This window comes from Nipponia nippon, unplaced genomic scaffold (genome assembly GCF_047370975.1).
Source record: "Nipponia nippon isolate SJK-2023a ecotype South Korea unplaced genomic scaffold, ASM4737097v1 scaffold_3, whole genome shotgun sequence".
Classification (NCBI taxonomy): Eukaryota; Metazoa; Chordata; class Aves; order Pelecaniformes; family Threskiornithidae; genus Nipponia; species Nipponia nippon.
In genome coordinates this window covers 42,532,808-42,552,753 of record NW_028262347.1, presented here as the reverse complement: position 1 = coordinate 42,552,753, position 19,946 = coordinate 42,532,808, and the positions used below count along the sequence as shown (strand labels likewise).

The 19,946-nt window shown below is 43.1% G+C and overlaps 1 long non-coding RNA gene across 1 annotated transcript in view; it reads left to right on the top strand.

The window, feature by feature from the left end:
• Positions 1–14,602, top strand: part of LOC148054559 (uncharacterized) — a 59,145-nt gene extending 44,543 nt beyond the window's left edge. The window contains exon 3 of the long non-coding RNA XR_015706760.1: positions 11,801–14,602. This is a non-coding gene — a long non-coding RNA (uncharacterized LOC148054559). The remainder of the gene's footprint in view (positions 1–11,800) is intronic.
• The last annotated feature ends 5,344 nt before the right edge of the window (positions 14,603–19,946 follow it).

Below are 19,946 nucleotides of genomic sequence, written 5' to 3'. Positions count from 1 at the left end.
ATGAAAACTTTTTTGAAAAGTGTTTGTTTAAATTTGAAAAGGAAAAAAATATCTCCTTGCTGGAGAGATGCTTTCATTTAGAGGCTGGTCTGGGACAAAAAAGATTCTGCCAAATGTTAATTCTCTTGCTCTTGGGCAGTTTCTCAGTCCTCATCATTTAATACTACTGTGATTGTCCCATTAACTGTTTTATATGGCTATTCCTCTTTGGAAAAGTCCTGCAAAAGCAGAATTCCAGATGGACACACAGTTGACACCTGTGGACTATATGGGGACTATATTGCGCTAGGCAGGTAAATATGAAAAGCACAAATACATACACAGTGCAAGCTTATTGTGTGCATATTGTATACATCCTTTTGAATTGCGTGCCTTGAATGCAGAGTGCAGTTTTGTTTACCTCTTGGAGCATCACTACTATTAAACAAGGTGGTGGTTTCCTCCTCCCGTTGTTGCTGTGCATTGGGATGGCTGGGGGCTCCAGGAAGCTGAAATCAGGTTCTCCGTTTCCTCTGTTAGCTGTGTCACATGGAAGAAGCAATCATTTCACAAGTCAGTAATTTGTCTTATCATCCTCCTTCCTGCCAGCTTTATCTAAGCCCTCTGTCTTCCAGGAAACTGGAGTCTGTTACACTAGCAAGACAGGCTTTCCAGCTCTGACTGATAAAGGTGTGGACCATGGGACTTAGAAACTATTTTAACTAGAAAGGCTTTGTTACCAAGGCAAGTAGGATGTAATGTGGTGACAGCCGACAACAATCCACATCCCAGGCATAGAAGTGTGAGTATACATATGCATATTTAAGTATAAGGGTTCATTTCTGCTTGTCAGCAGAAATCCATTAAAAAAAACAGTTCCCGCACCTGATCTTTGGTGTAGCAGATGCTGGGCTGCATGCAGTATTGCCTTTCTAGGGGAGGGTGGATTTGAGTTCCTAATCTTGCAGCCTTAGTCTGATTGTTTGGGGATGCTGAAGGGCAAGCTGAATGGTGTGCCCTTCCTACAGCCCATTCTTCATATTCCGAATTGCCTGTTGACTTGTTCCATATATACAAAGGGGTTAGAATACATTAACATTATTTTCAGAGTCTGATTTTTGACTTGGAAAATTGTTGGTTTCAGCTTCTCTGCCAGATGGTGGAGGAAAGAGCAGCCTGTGCTTTGTGATAAATGTTTGTGTGAGAATCTGAGGAAGCAGAGTCCATTTAGCATAAAAAGCCATTGTGGTCTTCCAAAATCTGGGAATGGGAAGTCAGTGAAACAGAATGAGCAATCACCTGCCTAAAATAAAATTAACTGCAGCTGCAAATCAGAATGGTACCTAGTCCATGAGCCTCAGAAGTGATTAGCCATCATGGATGACAGAAATGAAGCACCATTCTGGCTCTGATATTAGGCATCTTGGCTCCATCATCTATATGGGAAAGAATATAACATGCCTTCAGGAAACTCACCATCTACCGCATGTATCCAACTTCTGCCCTGGAAACTGTTAGGAAAAATCAATAGGAAAAGGCATCATGAACTGCAGATCCACATCCACTTGAACCCTTATCTAATCTACTCAGGATATAAGTGCATGCTTTTGATCTGAAAATGTGATGCCCTTGACCAAAGTTTGTTCCAGTCTTTATGACCTCCCACAAAATTCATATGTGATAACCAGGAGTGGATTTACTGGAAAGAGGATGGGGGGTTGCACCCCATACTCCCTGTATACTGCATGCAATCTGGGCTTGTGTGGGCAGGAATGGGCTGTGTAAAGGGCTGTGGGAGGAGGACTTTGCACTTTGGCCTTTCTTGCTCCTCAAGGCTCCCAAAGAAGAAGCTTCCTCACTACTCTGCCTCCTGAAGGCAGGTGGAGGCTGCGGGGGCTGAGCTTTTGGAGAGATCCAGCCTGGAGAGAGGCGCTGGGCAGGGGGTGCCTCCAAGGGGAGTGTGATGTTGCTGAGGGGTAGGTGTCGAGCCCCTTTGTGCTAAGGGGTACATAGAGGCTGCTGTCTCTCTACAGCTCTCAGAACTGCATACCATGCCTGTATCCAGGCTTACAGCAACATCCAGCACTGCAATAAGGTTTGACTTTTTAGAGGTGTGCAAAATTTGTGTGCAGTGTCCCCCAGGAGTCCTCTTACTGTAGCTCGGGGGATACAAAATCTGTTCCTCTCTACCTATTCCAGATTGACTCTCAACAGCACCAGTGCTGCTTTGTCCCTTGCCTTTTACCAAAACCTGATGGCTGTTGCCAACCTTCCTCTGAACACTCACACGCACGTACACGCCAGAGCCCAAAGCTTCACCAAAAACATTTCAATGGAGACACTGTTCTAGGGCTATTCCATGGGGAATATATTTCTGTTGACCTTTAGCATATCTCACAAGCTTTCCCAGGTGTTGCAAAACTATGAAAGGAATGTGCTATGCGCAGAGCTATTTGAAACAATACAGTTGTCTCCTTTTTAAAGACGGGAAGTGAAAATGCAATATTAACTGCCCTGCAATTGCCAGTGAAGGTAGGGATCGTGTAACAGCGTTAGCTGGAATTTAACTACAGTTAATGAAAACATCTCCATGCACTAGAAAAAAATGCCATTAGATTTCCAGTGACACAAGTAAAGAACGTTGGGAGTGTCAGACCAGCTGAAATGGAAATGCATTGGAGCAGTCATTACATAGATGCAGAGGGAAATAAGGAAGAGTTAACCAGGAAAGGGGAATGGGTACTCCTCTGCGTGGGAGCGTGCTGCCCAGTACGGTAAATAAGAGCCACACAGGTGTTTGTATCCCTATTTGGATCATGGCTGGAACAAGCTCTAGTGAGAAAAAAATCCCTGGCCTGAGGGACATTTAAAAAAAACAGGAGAAACAGTTGCTGAGAAGGATTACTAGCGCTTTGCTTTTAGGTTGGGCCCCTGGGACACAGGTTAAATAACTTGCCCAAGGTAACAAATAAGCCTTGAGGAAAGCCCAGCAACCAAAATCCATAGCCCAGCTCAGCGCCGCAGCTTTTCCCGTTCTGCTGGGATGTGCATGCTCTGCTCCTCTGCCAGGCCATGGAAGGTCAATGAGCACAGGCAGTTCTGACACTGGAGAGGGAGTGGGTAAAGGAGTGAACCAGGTTTGTTTATTTTATGTATTTAGCACTCATTTAACTCAGAAATTACTCTTGAGATTAAAAGTATCTAGTAAATGGGAGTTGTTGAGGAAATGGGCAGTAAACTTAGCTGTAACGCTCAATACAAAAAGAATAAGCAGCTTCCCCATGGCACTGCAGTATATTGTGGCCATCTTCTGCAGCCATCAACCAGATAAATTCCTCTGCTGTTTCTCTTTTTCTTGGGCCAGGCTCTTAGCTGGGGTAAGTTGGTGTAATGCATACAGGCCTGAGATGGTTCTTCAGAGCCACAGCTGGCAGGAAAACTGGAAAAGAGAAAGGGCTGCAGTTCCTATAGAGGAGGAACAATTCAGCTGTATCTTTAGACACATAATTTATTGGAGCATTGTTCTTCTCTCTGCAGGAGCCACAATTCACCGCCATTTAGCTCTAAACACAGCAGCTGAAGGTTTGGGTCACTCCTTGGCTCTGGTTACCTTTGTGACTGAGTGTTGAAAACTTCTGAAACTCAGATCAGGTGTGTTGGTGCTTACATAAAAATCAGACCTAACTTTGCATCTCAGAAAGAAATCCATAAATGTCTGTAATATTTAGTCTGCTAACCTGTTTCATTTTGGGGGGAGGCAAGAAAGAAAATGAATATCCCTTCTATGTATTCCTTTGTTTTTTTTTTCATTTTCTCACTGAAATACAGAATCAATAAGGAAAACACAAGGCAAAGCCTTTGGGAAAAAAATTTAACAATTTACATAATTTCTTAGGATGCTGGAAAGCCCTGGATGCCCAAAAGCTGTTGTCTGTAGGAGGAGTCCAAGATAGCGCATTTTATCAAGCACATATTCTTCTGGGTTTGAATTAATCACTTAACTCCTGGATATTCTCCTTGTGATATGTGATTTATGCTCTCATACATCACTCTGAAATTTGGCAAAGTGCTTCTTTTCCTCCTGTGCAAGTTTTAGTCTCTTCTTTTATAAACATCCTCTTCTGATTTATAAAAATCAGCTTTAAAATAGACTTTGTGCCCTGTTTTTAGGCATTTCAAGGTCAGATGTTTAATGCCCTTGGAAGCAGAGGGGATTACTCATGAGTGGAGACATCTGTTCATGTGTGAGCAGCCACACCTGGCGTCTTCAGGCTGCTTCATGCCTGGGCCTCTGTGGGGTTCTCAGATCATCTCCTCCATGGCCATTCTCATGTTCCAGCCCTGATTTTTTTCTAAGTTTTTTTTTTTTTTAAAGTCATTCTCAGAGCATGTCTGCCAGGTCACGCCTCACACAGAAGACAGCTAGGAATGAGACTGGCTGTTTTTTCCCACTTTGCCCATTATATCAGTTAAAACAGCGTACTGGGACCTGTGAAGCTGAGGTATTCTGCCCTGTTTGAAGCAGAGGTCAACATCCTATTGGCAGTCTGCCCTACGCAAGGCTTTGGTGTAATTTTGAGGTGCATTGTCCTGAACATTGCTGATCAGATCTCTTTTACTTTGAATGATTCACTGCATCATGGGCTTGACGCTGCCTTTCTCCTTCAAGTCCCAGCTGAGTCCCCCTGCATCACTGTGGTGAGGGATGCTGCTCAGGGCTTTCACCGCACAACACCGATGGAGCTTAGTCATGTATTTCCAGAAGTGCCACCTCTCCCCATAGCCTCTGGCAGCCTGCCTGGCTTGGCTGTCTTCTGCAGATCTCACTTACAAGTACTTCAGTCTTGCTGCATGTTGTTGAGGAATACCTCATATCTTAGGGCTTCAAGGATGCCTGCCGTGCAGTGGGGTGCCTTGAAATTAGGAAGTGCAGTACTGTAAGTGGCAACACTTAAAAATCCCCTGTAAGACCCGTCTCTGGAATTTTATTGCCTTTGAAAAATGTTCCCCTTTGATGGGTACAGTATTGGCTCCTTCTTTTTCAGCATCCCACTGGAACTGACATCTTGTCTCCAAAGCTCCATACCATACCTGACTGTCTGTACAATCTGTAACGTGAGGAAACTCTGAATCAGCCTCCTTAAGTGATGAGCTTCCACCCTGGAGTATGATGAACACAGAGCGCTGTTTGCTTGAATAGCTGCTAAAGTTATTAATAGTCTCAAAAAACATCCTGGAAATTCTTTTCGGTCCATTCTTAGTACTTGTTGACCTCAAACTGGCAACCACATGAAAAAATGTTGGGAGGGGAAGCACGGATTAATACAAGAAAATAGAAACCACATGGTGGAGGGAGGGAAGATCAACAAGGCAGTATTACTGAAACAGAGGGCTCCTTCTCATGTCTCATCCCACCTCTTCTCCTCCTCAGCATTTTTGATCAGGGATTACTCTTTTCTAACTGTTGTTCTTTCCTATTCCTGTAAAAGGGTGAGTCTGTCCTGTTGGCTTGTCTTTCTCCAAGCAATAACCCAGCAGAGATGATATTTTTGACTATTATTAATTATTGCCACTGTTAATTAGAAGGAAGGCCTGTCTGATCCTTTGTGCTGTTCTTAGATGTCTCATCCCCTCCATTTTGCCTAGGTTTGAGGGGATTTGGGGGCATGTCGGTATCTTGAAAAAATGGGCCTGAATAGAGAGGCACATTGCATCTAATCCTGTCGAAAGACTTTGAAATGGTATTTTGCATTATGAAAGCTGCGCATTTGTATTATAATTGAATAGTAATAATGATAGCTTAACTAATAAAGATGGGATTTCAAAACACATTTTTCCTTCACAGCTCAGCCTATAACTCTTAAATGGCTTCCTGCCAAAGGTTTGAAAGCCAAAGATTATTATTTGTCAGCTATTAGAAACTGTGTGTTAAAAGTCTAATCTCCTGTGTTTTGTGCTGTGTGTGCTACAGAGCTAACAGGGATACAGAAATATTGCTTTGGAGGCTTTGCATGTATTGTATAACTGCTGGGAATTTGCTGGCCCTGGCCATAAAGAGGCTGGAAATGGTTATTTTAGCATGCATTTATAATATGTTTTTCTGGCTGGGCAGTAAAGAGGCAGGTATAGCCCTTATCTAGTGCAAGGATGGACAGTTGAGCTGCTACCACCACATTGTATGCCATTAAGGTATAGCCCATACTGGGAAATGATAAAACTCCCCCGTCCCCTGTGCAATCCTCACTTCCTTTCAATACTGTTGTCTCTTATTAGTGAATGGATCAAGCTGGTGTTAGTAATTTCCTCATACTGCTTTGTAGGTGTATCTTTAAACAAATGATGGAGCTCAGATATTGACCTCAGCTTCTCACAACAGTTTCCTTGCTTGGTTTGAGAGTTACAAGTCTGCTGATACAACAGGCTGGTAATGGCCGTTTTGATACTGCACTTTGTTCCTCACATATTTCAATAATTAGACATTTGACAGCATTGCTTAACAGAAGCATGACTCTTATAGTCTGAGAATCCTCTTTTATGCTGTGTTATCTTCATTTTACCCCTCCAGAGAAGCACAACAAACACACCCTGCCACCTTTTCCACCTTGTCTTCAGCGTTTGGTAGTAATGCATGTGTCACCTCTCTGCCTGCTTTTGTTGCACTCTATAGCAGTATGCAGTCAGTGTGCTTTTATACATTCTTGACTTACAGGGAAGCTTTATCATAATGATGTCATTTATTTTGTCATGTGACCAAAAGAGGAACCTTCTGGGGTGATCAGTACTGGCAGACTGGTCTTTCTGGAAAAATATTGCTCTGAGTTCACTAACTTAAAAACAAGGCAATTAAATTGAACAGGTGAGGGAAAAGGTACCCTTTCAGATTTGTTTCATGATTTTTTTCCGCAGTCCAATTTACTGTTTGCACTACCTTAAAAATGTGAAAATAAAACATCTTTTTATCTTCCAGTGACTTCACATTTTAACAGAAAGTATGGTCTTTGTAAGATATTCTTGATCTTTTCCATGGTTTTCTAATAAATCAAACAGAAAAAAAAAAGGAATAAAATAAAGAAATCCGTTCAGACCTCAGGTGATGCCAAGAGCACAAACTTTGAACCACAGATTGAATATGAAGCGGATGGAGAGGTCTTGCTCATCTAGCTCCTTCCCCTGAATTTAGAGCAAGGGAATTTGTACCCCATTAGCTCTGTGGTCTATTTAGTTCTCCAGCTGAAAACTGAACATAAGGGAAACAAGGAACCATCCAGCACTATGCAAATAATTTGGACATACCCAGTCAGTACTTGCTTCACTTCTGAATTGTGCACATTTCTGGAGCGAGCACAAGCAGCAAGGACACAGCATGTGAACCTAACCAAGGCAGGGGCAGATGAACATATAGATCCTTTTCTGAGGATTGGCTTTGTTTTCACAGAAACTCACATTACTGGCCTTGATCACCTGAACTTGTGCTAGCAGCTCCAGCCAGATGATTAGAGGATGCATTTTTCTCTTTTTTTCAACTTTGCTGGATAAACCGAACAGCTCTACTCAGGATCAATTTTCTTTGCTAAAGAGAATTATTTGCTGTTTTCTGCTGGCTGTTCAGTGCCACCAATATAGTCGAACTTTTGCCAGCATTGCAAGCAGAGGTCTTAAGAAATCACCCCAAAAGTTGTCATCAGAGAAAAGTGGAGATGGAAAGGGAATGCCTGAGTTTATGTGGGCTTCGCATTGCTGTAGATGGTCTGACTTCATTTGATCTGATCTTCCCCTGAATGATGGTGATAGATGTTGTGTTTGGGATGCAAAAATAGTTGAAGGCAGTGGGTCTCCAACCCTTACCTTTGGTTTGCTTTGGATCTAGAAGCTCCTTCTGTTTCTAAGTAGGTACGAGCTTACAATGTTAAGGTTCATTTTTTTCTTTAGAAAAATAAAATACATTTCACAATGACTTGTGATCCTTATGGGCTTCCCCTAGGTTTGGCGCTCCACTGAAGAACAATAAATGATTACAGTTCTACGCAGCAGAAGTTTTACAAGCACATAAATTGTCTAGGCATAGCTGTGAGGTGGTCTGGATTCCCTCGTTAGGAATTTCAAAACTGATGTTTGCAGAGGTCATGGACCTGTTGGCTAATTGAGAACTAGATGTCGCAGTGCCATAACTAGCCTGGAAACAAAATGCTGAAGAGAAATGTGCTAAAGGGCCTATCCACATAAATTTCAATGTCGTAAAAAGTTAATAGGATACGTTAGATCCCATCAATTTAATAAAACATTTACAAAACATCTGAATGTCTAAACAATTATCAGTTGCTTCATTTATTTAGACTGCTTGCTTCTACTTCTACAAATAAACTGTTAACCCTCATTCCATTACTCCTCTTGCTACACATGTAAAACTTTCATGTAGCTGCCAACTCATTTTTGTTGAATCTTGGCTTCTGAGAGACAGATCTGAAACATGTTTGCAGTGGGAAAATCCAGCAGGGAGAAGTTTGCTGGCTTCACTGGAGCAATAGAGATCAGAAAATGCATCAAGGAGACCTCTTTGCAGTTTGAACAAAGCCACATATGGGTAAATGAGTAGAGAAAGGATTGTCCTAACAGTGACACACATTTCACCTTCTAGGACTTTTGAAAATAGAAAATAATTTAAACAAATGGACCCCCTTCAATTGGCTTTCGTTACAAAAGCGAGTCACTTGTATATTTTAAGTAAGCATGAAGACCAAGATCCAACAGGACTCCTAAGGATGGCACTGATCACAGATGTGACCAGTACCACTGGATTTGAGGGTTTTATTTCACATTTTTAAGCCCACTGTTCTTTGGGCAAGGAGCTTCTACCTAGGGCAGGAGTTCTGTACGTGGCAGGTGTGTGACATTTGGCTCTGTGTTGTTATATGCTCTGCACAGGCAACCAGTATGCACTTATCCAGATGCACATCTTTAGAAAATGTTTTAATTAATGGCATCGATCACAAGGGACAGTATGGGGCAGTGCATCTGGATTTTGTTATCTATTGCTAATGTTCTGCTAACTCATGACAGAGTTGGAAGAGTCAAGGTTTTTTTCGAAGTCTGTTCTGCAAATTCAGCCTCTGGTTTTGCTTTTTTTTCTGCTTTTCTCATTTATTCTTACCAATAAGGATTTTGGAGGCCAAATTATGCTTACGTGTACACCCCTGTGACTGTTTTGCCATTGAGGACACTGAAACTTAAGTGAGATGTGCTGTTGAGTCAGGGAGTTCTCTAAAAGTACATGCCCATCTGAGCAATGTGAGGGGTGTCTAAAATTAGCATAAATATTTGAGACATCAGAACAAATTCAGTCATGATAGCAATCTGTCAGATGACCTTGACCTTTGGGTGGGGGCCCGATTTGGGTGTGTGGCTTTTTGTGGCCTTGTATGAAGCCAGGAGTGCCAAAAATTGTGGGCAGGTTTATGGCTGTAAAGTATATTTGAAATTATACCTTCTTGCTTCTCTTGCTAATTTCAAATATTCTTCAAGTGCACAGTTTAAACTGCTGGTTTCTGTGAACCTGTCTCATTTAGACTGAATTGGGTTAGGAGCCCTTGCATTGGTAACACCGAGGGAATGGCGACCTTGGGCAAGAGGGCAGCAATGACCATCTGGGCCAGGCTGGGAAATGCAACCTCTTCCACCGGCACAGCTGGACCTGGGAAAGGACATCTGTCCAGTAACCGATCCAGCACTTCTGCTTCACACTAGTGAGCTAAAGGTAATTAGGGTGCTGTCATTAAAGACCTCTTAATTGGAGAAGGGAACCAGCTCATTTGTGAACAGGTGGGGTCAGTGTGGCTTTGACCTGAAATATCTCGCTGTTCACTGTGTGAAGCACTAAGACCCACAGGTCGTGTCCAGGGTACACTGAAATCTCCCGTAGCTGTTTTTACTCTGCCTCAGTTACTCTGATTGCATATTTGCAGAACATTTAAGGCTGGTTTCATGCAATGACTGCTCACAGTTTCTGCATAATGCTAAACTTGCTTTTTCTTCTGGCATTTTTTAATTGTGCAATCAAAATACTCTTCTCCCTGTAAAATCCATATGAAGACTTGTGGGGGGAATTGGTATTCACTCTGCAAATGCTGTTGTTAATTTAAACAGGTGTCAGGCAAACTCATCTAAAGAAATTATAAAGCTTAATGGTGTCTTCACTCATCATTTGTCATTTATGTCATCCCATACAATGAAAAGGCATTGCTGTCCTCAGGAACATTCTCCATTTGAAATTGCTTCAGAGATGACTGAATATTATTTAAGCAGAAGTTTAAGAGCAATAAATAGTGCATTTTAGAGACTGCAGGGAAGATTGATGGGAAAAGATCTTGTTCTCATTCAGACTGTAAACAAGAAGCAATAAAGTAGCTGGACTGACCTCAGCAATAGGAGATAGATTACACTTTATAATCAGAATAAGTCTTGCTCTTATATGTAACTGGTCTTTGAAAGAATGGACAAGTTAAAAAAAAAAGGCCTGATGCCTATGGAAGAGGCTATGTACTTCCACTTAAAATATGCACAGAAAATTTGTAAAGGCAGGAAATGCGCAAGGCAAAAGGTCTGAGGTGAAGTAAATGGTGACAAAGAGGCTCTTAGATTAATTAACACCTTTAAAAACTACTCATTTCTGACCATACCAATAATGATATACCAAATAAAAAGCTTGAACTAAAAAGTATACAAAGCCAGACAAGTTGTTACCAGTAAAAGCAATGGCCCAAAGAAATGAGTTAAACCAGCCTAGCCAAACAGGCAGCATAATGGAACTTTATCGCTAATGAAGAATGCAGAAGAAATGACCAAGTAATTGGTAGATAGTAAACAAGGTTCTCTAAACAGAGAACTGTCAATAAAATAACACACTTCTATTTTTGCTTATCTGAAGTATTGAAAAATGATGAATTAGGTGATTCAAGCCCATGAGATCTTATAAAGATAATAAGAAGTTTAATTGCTTTCTGGTATCTGAGGTCTTTTTTATAGTCCATGTCTTTGTAGCCAAAAGGCTTGAAGCTTACTTTAGAAGAAAAGAAAGGAGGAAAGGGAAAAAAAAGGGAGAAAGCAAAGTTCCTCCTGTAATCCCTGGTCTCTGGAGCTGAGGCTTCAGGAAAGTCATCAAAAAATGTGAGTCTTCTGATTAAAAGCTACAAGCACCAGCAACGTGTCTAGTGCTTGAGCCAGCTGAAGGGAGCAGTTATGATGGCAAGCCAGCTTACGTCAAGGACATATAAGATGTCCAAACAGATAGGCAGCACAGGAATCACCATAAACATTGCCAGCTCTGTAAAAGGCAAGAGTCTGTGTCCTTGCCTCCTCTGTCTATAGATATGCACACATATAACTGTGTGCTATATTTAGGTGTATAAATAGCATATATAGATGTGCATACATACAGCTGGGCATGCATGGGATAAAATAGCCTGAAGAACAGCATAGTCACGCTGTGAGGGAGCAAGGGCAAGAGCTTCAACAGAAGGGGATAAAGCAACTAGGATGGCCCACAGGAGACAAAGGGAACCACCATTTTTTTTAAGCACAGAACTGAAAGATCTGTTTTACATTTGTAGTGACAACGATGTTAACAAGAACCATCTTCACAAGTTTTGAATGTTCTCTAATGCTTTGAGTGAAATTTTTGCTGGCTGTAAAATTATGGTTAAAAAGAAAACCACTTTAAGTGAAATTCATTGGCTCACTTGTATGCTAAGCACAGTTGTGTATCTGCTTCTTTGACTGCCCTCTGGAACAGCCCAGGTCTAACCCACGTTAACTATATCACCGTCAGGTACCACATTTGGCCGCACTGCCTGGCAGCACCCCTGGAGAAGCCTGCCTCCCTAGACATCCACACCACTGCAGCCTACTCCTGTACATGAAGCCACCTAGAGTGAGCCCCGGCACTTTGGCACTTCTCAGATTGGAGGAGAGCAGAAGAGAGACTTGGGGAAATCTGTTTTGTCCTGTGGGACACAGGACAGTGTCCTCTTCTTTCTTCCAGGAAGAGCCAGCATTAGTCGCAGCAGGTATGTCACCAGACCCTTGAAGGACAGCCATTCCTGAGCTGTGACTGCTGTGTCTGGTCTCTGTTAAAAGCCATAAACATGAAACCCAGGTCTCTGATTGTGCAAAGCAGCAGTGCAGATCTGTGACTCACCATGGTCACAAAACCGCGGCACCGTGGCTCCCCACAGCAGCAGCACGTGGCTTCCTGCACCATGAAGGCAGCGCCGAGTGACGGGGAAAGAGGCAAAGGAGCAATCAGGCTGTTGACTTGCATGGGACATGACACCTGCATGGCACAGGAGGTGACACCAGCTGTCCATAAGGCTCCCAGCACACTCCCCCCCAGGGAACAGACACGGGGGAGGTTGTATTTGACTCTTCTTGCATGAGTCAACATGCCCCACCTTCGCAGGGCTCTGGAGCAGGTTTCTGTGGCTGGATGCACCTCCTTGGCTGGGTGCACATCTTCACGGGACACATATTGTTTCTTTGTGCTGCCAGTCGTGGCAGGTAACTGTGCATGTTTTACTGCTGTCAACACTGGAACACCTGGCAAGGTGCCTCCTTCCCTCGTCTTCTTCTCTCTGGCCAAGCTGATGCAAGCCAATAGGCAGAATCTGATTTTATTTCTTTCTTTCTCCAGATGCTTTGCACTCAAATGGCTGCTTCCCTCAGCAGCCCCTCCTCTCCCAAATCTGAGTGTATGCCTACGTGCAGCTATTCTAGCCTGGCCACAGCAAGGTCAGCAGTGGCCCACAGATGAAATACAGGCAATTGCCCCATTTAGGTCAGAGTGGGTGAAGGGGGGATTGGGTGACTGAGCTGGCACAGGTGTAATGGTGCTGAACATCACCATAGCATATTTTTCCTATTCCTGCACTCACACACACTGAAATCACCCACCAGATTCATAATGTGGGCAAACTTGAATGCATTTTTACAGCTTTAGCCCCGAAAAACCAAGGCTATCGCCTCCCCCTTTATCGCCTGTCGCATTTCAAGTCCCTGCGGCACAGCAGGGAGATGCTGCAGCTGTTCAAACAAACCATTTCTGGAAATGCTAACACAAGCAGGCAAGAGGAGAGCATGCCGATCCTAATGCTGCTCTTTGGAAACGGCCGAGCCATTTGGCTGCAATTTTTCACTGAATTTCAGCTGGAGGTAGCACCACCCCCTTCTCTTCCAGAATAAAAGATTTCTACCCTTACTGTGACAGACTGGTAAGGATTTGGGATTTTTTATTTTAAGTCTGTATAATAGGATACAGAAGCCTGCCATCAGCCCTACCTGAAGTGATGAATTACAAGATCCTGCCTAAACTCATATACTTATCGTACAGCATGCACTATTCCTGTCCTGCAGAGTTTACAGTCTCAGCTGTGTTTTGTACTTGTCACAGTGAAGTGTTTGGGACTTCTTAGCATGTAAGCGATGTCCAAAAATGGAGTTCATCAGAAATCTCAAAATGTAAGAAATAATAAATGATTCAGGAATACCACTATAAAAAAATCTCTGTAATGAACCCTTGTAAATTTTAAGACTGGACCCTGAAAATCCTAAATTATGTTGACTGTAACAATTTTTAAAAGTTCATTGTAACCAAAACTACAGGCTTATGTTATGTAAATTTTAGAAAATGATGATGCTGGGTTGCCATGTGTTTGTTATTCTTGTGCCACTTGTACAAAGTGGCTGTAGAATGTTATTTTCCCAATACAATAAAAATTAGCATCCTTTTAAGCCAAGGTGAAATGTTCGCCTTGAGACATATTGCTAGAAAGTTTGGCCTGTAATTTATGTGACCGGTTCAGACAGTATTAAGAGATATCAGTAGCTCTGTATTGCTCCAGGCTTGTTTAGAGACTTTGGGAAGTGAATTTAAAATTATTTGTCCCTCACTTGCGAAGTGGTTTTGGACCTTTGTCTGAAAAATAAGACTCATATCTCTTTAGAAGGTTTTGAATCATCCAATAAGTTTTAAATGCTGTACGGGGAAGGAAATAGGCAGGCTTTATATTGTTAGCAGGCTGCTTCCCATTTCTGAAGGTTATTTGTTGCTTCTGCATCCAGTTTTCCCCTGCTGGACGAGAGTGACTGTGGCTCTGATGACACGTTGTGACACGCAGGAAGATCAGCAGAGCCCTCAGCGTTAGCAGGCAAGTTTAATCACTAAAGCAGACAGAAATCAAAATGAAAACATGTTGCTGGGAGTAAAAAAAGATTCAGTTTATGAAGAATACTAGAGAGGAAGGAAAGGATGTCTTAATATTTTTGGCTGTGTCAGTTGCAGTGTTCGATAGCTCTCTCTTTTTTTCCAGATGAGTTGAGCTACGAAGGTCAGCTTTCTGTGTTGTCTGCATAGAAGAGGTACTTACAGCAAGGCAATTCTAAGTTTTCTAAGTCATTCAATATCTCTTGACACTTTGCTTAATAATTTCTTCAGATGACCCAAGGGTGAAGTCACTACCAGCATTGCTACAACAGCTCTAATGGCACACTATTGTCACCTTAATGACTTTATGTACTGCTAAGTTTAATGAAAAATGTGCCACTTCAGTGAGGCCAAAGATACCAGAAAATAGGGTTTGGGAAATAACAGTATTACCGTGGAAATGTCATCTCCTTGGTGGTTGAAGAAATTCATTTAATAAAGTTATAAAAGTCCTCGTAAATGTTTGACAGCTTTATGTAAATGCAATAAACCAAAGGCGCAGGGAGAAGAAGTGAATCTCATTTTGCATTTATGATGCGCAACAAAATTATAATGCAGATGAGGACAAAATGACCTATAAATGTTAAACACATGGTCTAATATATAATATGGCAGCAGTAGCCCCGCTGGGTGGACATGCACAGTACTGTGACATTATGGACAGCATGGTGTGGTCACTGCTGGAGTGGGCGGTGAAAGAGCAATGCACAACTCTCCTTCCTCCAAATTAAGTGTTGGACTTTGTGGGGTCAGTCAGAAAAACAAAAAGAAAAAGAGGTATATTTGTGAGTCTAACTCTTGGAAGCTCAACGCCAGCAACAGCGTGTTTACCTCTGTTGAAAGTTTTTCAATAAAGGGTTGAAGTTCACCATGTGCTGAAAGCCAGCACAAGGTCGTTTTGGATGGCAGATACCTTCACAGTGAAAGCTGCAGACTTTTTGTCTTTGGTCTAACTTGAGTTCAAATTGCTGTGCAGCTGAAATCTCACCTTCAGGGCTCTTCTCATCCCATTAAGAGTGGAAGGACAGAGAGCTGCGAGGTGTCTCACTGAGGACCCCTCAGCACAGCTGGACAGACGGGTGGGTGCAGGCCCCCTTGTTGGCTGGCTGTCCCTCCCTGTCCCCTCGCCCCTTTTGCCCACAGACCCAGGTGCATGCAGGACCTGCTGTGTCCAGACCACATTCAGTTAAATCTGCAGATTGGTGCAAGCTCCAATATGCTTGTACATTGCACAAGCACACTGGGGGAAAATAAAGCCTTCTCTTTAAAATATGATGATGGTAAAGCAGATCGCTGATGCTGTTCTTGAACATATGCTAATGTAAGCCATGTAGCAAATAATATTATAAATGCAGGCATCTTTTCTCTTGATGATGAATTTCCTCATCCTGTTGACCCTTGAGCAGGTTTATTTTGACATATGCATGACATATGTGCCTGGGTCTCCTCCTTCAGTACAGAGTGTGGCCAGTGCTGCTCAAGACAATCTTGCTGGAGGTCAATTTACAGCAGGTTTTATTTCTGCCTGCAGTAGACACCTATGTGCAGAGAAGCTTCTGGTGATGATCCTACCTTCCCTCTACTACTGATTCCCATGGCAAACTGGGACCTTTGGCCTGCTACCCTGCCCTGCTGACAGGAGAAGCCAAGCCAGAGTCTGCTCTGGGTAACCCACCGCAGGGATATGGACCACAACGTGGGAGCTCGGTGGGGTGACAGCACTGCTTCCCCAGCTGTCCGCCCTGCTCCTGGCGTACCGACAGCTGGACCTGAGCTGCCCGCAAGCTGCTGAGGTATTACTGACTGCAAAGTGCTGCTCTCTAAGCCATGGCAGTCAGGCAGCTGCCGGGTGAGCAGCTCGGGTGGCTGTGCTGGGGCTGGCACAGACAGCCGGCACCAGCAGCTCAGCAGCTGTAGCTGCCCATGGGTCACAGCCCTTGCAAACTCCTCTGTGTATTAAAGCTGACCAGTAAGCACAGGGCAGGTTTGGGCTTTTCCATTTATTTTTCTTCCTTGCCCTCCTACTACAATCCTTTTCTGTCATTTCCACAATTGCAAATCATTTATGAGCAATAATTTTTGAGAGTAAATCAGAGCAAAATCAGGCCCTGGCAACACGGGTGAAAGGAAGCCAAAGAAAGATAGCAGAAACTGATTTGATGCTGTAACATGAGCAAGCCTGCCAGATTTCCAGGCAAAGAGCTGGAGACTGCGTTAGACTGACTCATCACTATGTTTGCGACTCTGGGGAGGTTTGCAGCTGGTTGGGTAAGTACGCTGAGTGGAGAAAAAAATGTTGAGCAAAGAAGAAAAGAAATGCATGCCAAAAGCATACTGGCTTTGATACCTCATTCCCATGCTGAAATTTAGACAAAGGGCTGTTATGGAGTTGTGTTTTCTTAATGTCTAGAGCCTGTTTCAAACCACGTTCAAGTAGATTTGCAGATTGCTGCAAGCTCCAATATGCTTGATAATGAGTTTCCTCATCCTGTTGACCCTTGAGCACAGGTTTATTTTGACGTATGTGTGAGATTTCTCCAAAATCCACCTGTGGCCTGATGACTAGGGTACCCTTTTGGGAAGGAAGAGGTGTGAGACTGCACACCCATCAGCTAGGGTGACCCTAGCTCCCAAGCCTCTCTAACCGTGACATTGCTGCAAACACAGCTGTCATCCCATTTGGAAACGCATATCCCATCAGGAGGCTGAGCCATGGGTTGGACCTCAGGTCCCTTGAGGTGTCCAGACAGCGCTGGGCGTTCAGGCAGAGCACCATCTTCACTAACCCTGGCCTCAGGGAGATCTTTGCAGGGGACTTTTTAAGTCATGGAAGCATCCATGCAGTGAGTGGGGAGCCCAGGGCTGGGTCAGGGTGGCATTCCAGCAAACTTCAGTTTTCTACTATTTAATGTTCTTTTTACTTCAGTGTTGTATTATTTAATGTGGGGCAAACAACTTCCTCTGTACTGCATAGGTGGTAGGATTTGGGCACACATCTAAGTCCTCTGCCATCGGTCTCATAGTGCCCTATACACCAGTGTAAGGCCCCATGGCCCACATCAGGGAAACAGGCTGCAGCTCATGTAAAGAAACATCATTGTGTTGTGTTCAGCAAGAGGCTGAAATAGATAGGATGGCTCACGTTGGTGTGGGTGTGCACAATGAAATACACATGTCCCTAACCCAGCCTGTGAGGTGGATGCTTGGAGCTCTGGTCACAGACTCCAGTCTCACCTACTGTGTAGACATACCCACCTCCACTTCCTTGGATCACTCTCCTCTGACTAGGCACTCCGTCTTTTGTGTTGCAAAGCCGGTGCTGGAGGACACCACATGCGTTCTTGGCATTTCACCTCTTCTTTTTTGTACATATCTTATTGAAACCTGAAAATATGAAATAAGCTGCAGCTAGTAGTTTTCTCAGTTTGTGGAAGACTATGTTACAAGGAAGCAGTGATAAATGAATTGCTTTCCACTCAGGGAGCTCTACTGGTAGAGATTTTTTTTCTTCATTTTTTTTGGTTCAATTCTTGGATTTTATCCAGCTGTCAGTTGACCAGGAAACTGAATGTAAACATACCAGACTTTCAGATCATGAAATGATTGTGTTTATTTATTGCATTTCCTCACAGTTTGATTCAGCTTCATCTCTGACCTAAAGCAGAAAGCACAAGAGGAATTGCTTGAAGTAAATATGGGTTTCTAGGTCAAACAGACCTTAGGGACTGAAATTACATGCATGCATCTTATTTGTCCCAGCTGTTGAGGTCTATGTTTGTTTTGTAATGACTATTTGTGTTCTGGTAGTTCCCATTAGGCAAGAAGATACTGAAGCATAAGAAGTCCTGAAGAATTTATAGTCAACCCATGGCTGAGGTGCAGTAAGCTAATGACACAAGCAATAGGAAGGAAGGTGGGAGGAACAGCAGGGATAACAAAAACAGGATTGCGTGGTTATATAGATGATGTACGTGGGTAGACTGTGGTTCTGAATCACATGCAGAACGGACACTGCTGAAATCCAAAAAGCTGACACAGCATTGCTCACCCTTGTACACCATGGCTTTTGTGGACAGCAGGGTCAGACACTGAGGGCATGGTAACACAGCTCAGGAGAGCTGGCAATGGTTCCCTTGCTTATAACGATGCTCTGAGAGACCTGGGAAGAAGGGAACACTTCCAAATCAAATGGTAGCTTTCCATGAAGTCTTTTGGGGGAGGGCACTGCTGACATGAGAGGGAAAGGAAGCAGGCTACCAAATGACCTTTAGTTTTTGACTTATGACAGTTTTTTCCTGTTGCTGTGTTTACCAGCTAATGGTATTAAGTCAACGTTGCCTTTGATGTGTGCCAAGATATTATCAGTGGTGTACACAGTAATTCATTTAGGTGGGAGAGGTAATAGTCTAGGAACAATTTTATCTCTCCATGCCATAGTCTATCAAATGGCTGCTGCTGATTCATACTGCTGTTGTTTGACTTAAAGTGTTTTGCCAACATCTGCCTATATAGCGCTTGCCTAAAGATGGACTCATCTTGATGTGTGAAGCCATATGAAACCCTAATCAGGAAGTTTTATATCCTTACATGATCTCTGATGTCCATGGCAATCTTTGTTATTGAAACCCTTGCATGTAAGAGCCATAGCTAGTCATGGTCCATTAGGAGGAGCATAAAGGCACAACATCAGTCCAGAAGAGTTTTGCCAGATTAGACTTGACATGAAATGATGCACAGAGACATGCTGTCAAACAAGGAAGAAGCAGAGGTAGGTCTTTATACAAACCAGCAAGTTTTTGGCTTGCTTGTTTTTAGAAAGTGCACATCACATTTGCTTGTGAAATCCCTGAAGCAACTTTTGCAAATTTTGGCAGAACTGCTGTAGCTGGAGACCCAGTGGGAAGGGGCTGGTACTGATGGTCCCGAGTTTCTCTCTCCTTGGCAATGTACCCTTTTGTTTCTTTCTCTTTATTTATCTATCTGGGGGAAACAGTGTTTGTGTAATAGTAGCTTGCTCCTGCTAAGTTCTAAAGCCCATGTATTGCCTTTTCCTCTCCCTGGGCAGAGAGAGAAGTGTGAGGATAGGAGCACAGTATGGCCTGTTCAGATTTAGCCTTCTCCTGAGTGTATTTCCCTTCCGGACTTGAGGGTGGGGAGAAGCTGCCGTTCTTTTTCTCACAGGTGTATGGAGCATGTTCAAAAGGTGCTTGCATGCTTGACAGACGCTTTACTTTTCTTGTTTGCTTTCATTATTAAAAATAAATAGCAGAGAAACACCAAGGGCCAGAGTGCCTGTTTACATTTCAAAATTCAAACATACAAATGTGATTTCTTCCCACTTTTAAGGGAGTAAAAAGAAATTATGTGAAATTCACTCATTTTGCATCTTTTCAAAATATTTTAGATGTGAATTCAGTTGTTGTTTTCTCCCTCTTTAATTTTTGTGAAGCCTTGAAGTGAACCCATCAGAATACCTAGTGCAGCAGAGTTAAAAAAAAAAAAAATCAGGAAAGGGAGTACCATGCCTTATCATCAATGCTGTGCTACCCTGGCAGGTTGAACTGCAGCTCCAGCTGCAGGCTGAGCCCCGTCCCGTTGCCATCAAGCATTGCTTCCTGGGCCTAGATTTGATTTCCATGCCTGAGTAAACCCACCCACATGCCAGACTAAGTCCCGCTGCGCCTGACATTTCTGTTCTGAGCAGACTCCAGGATTC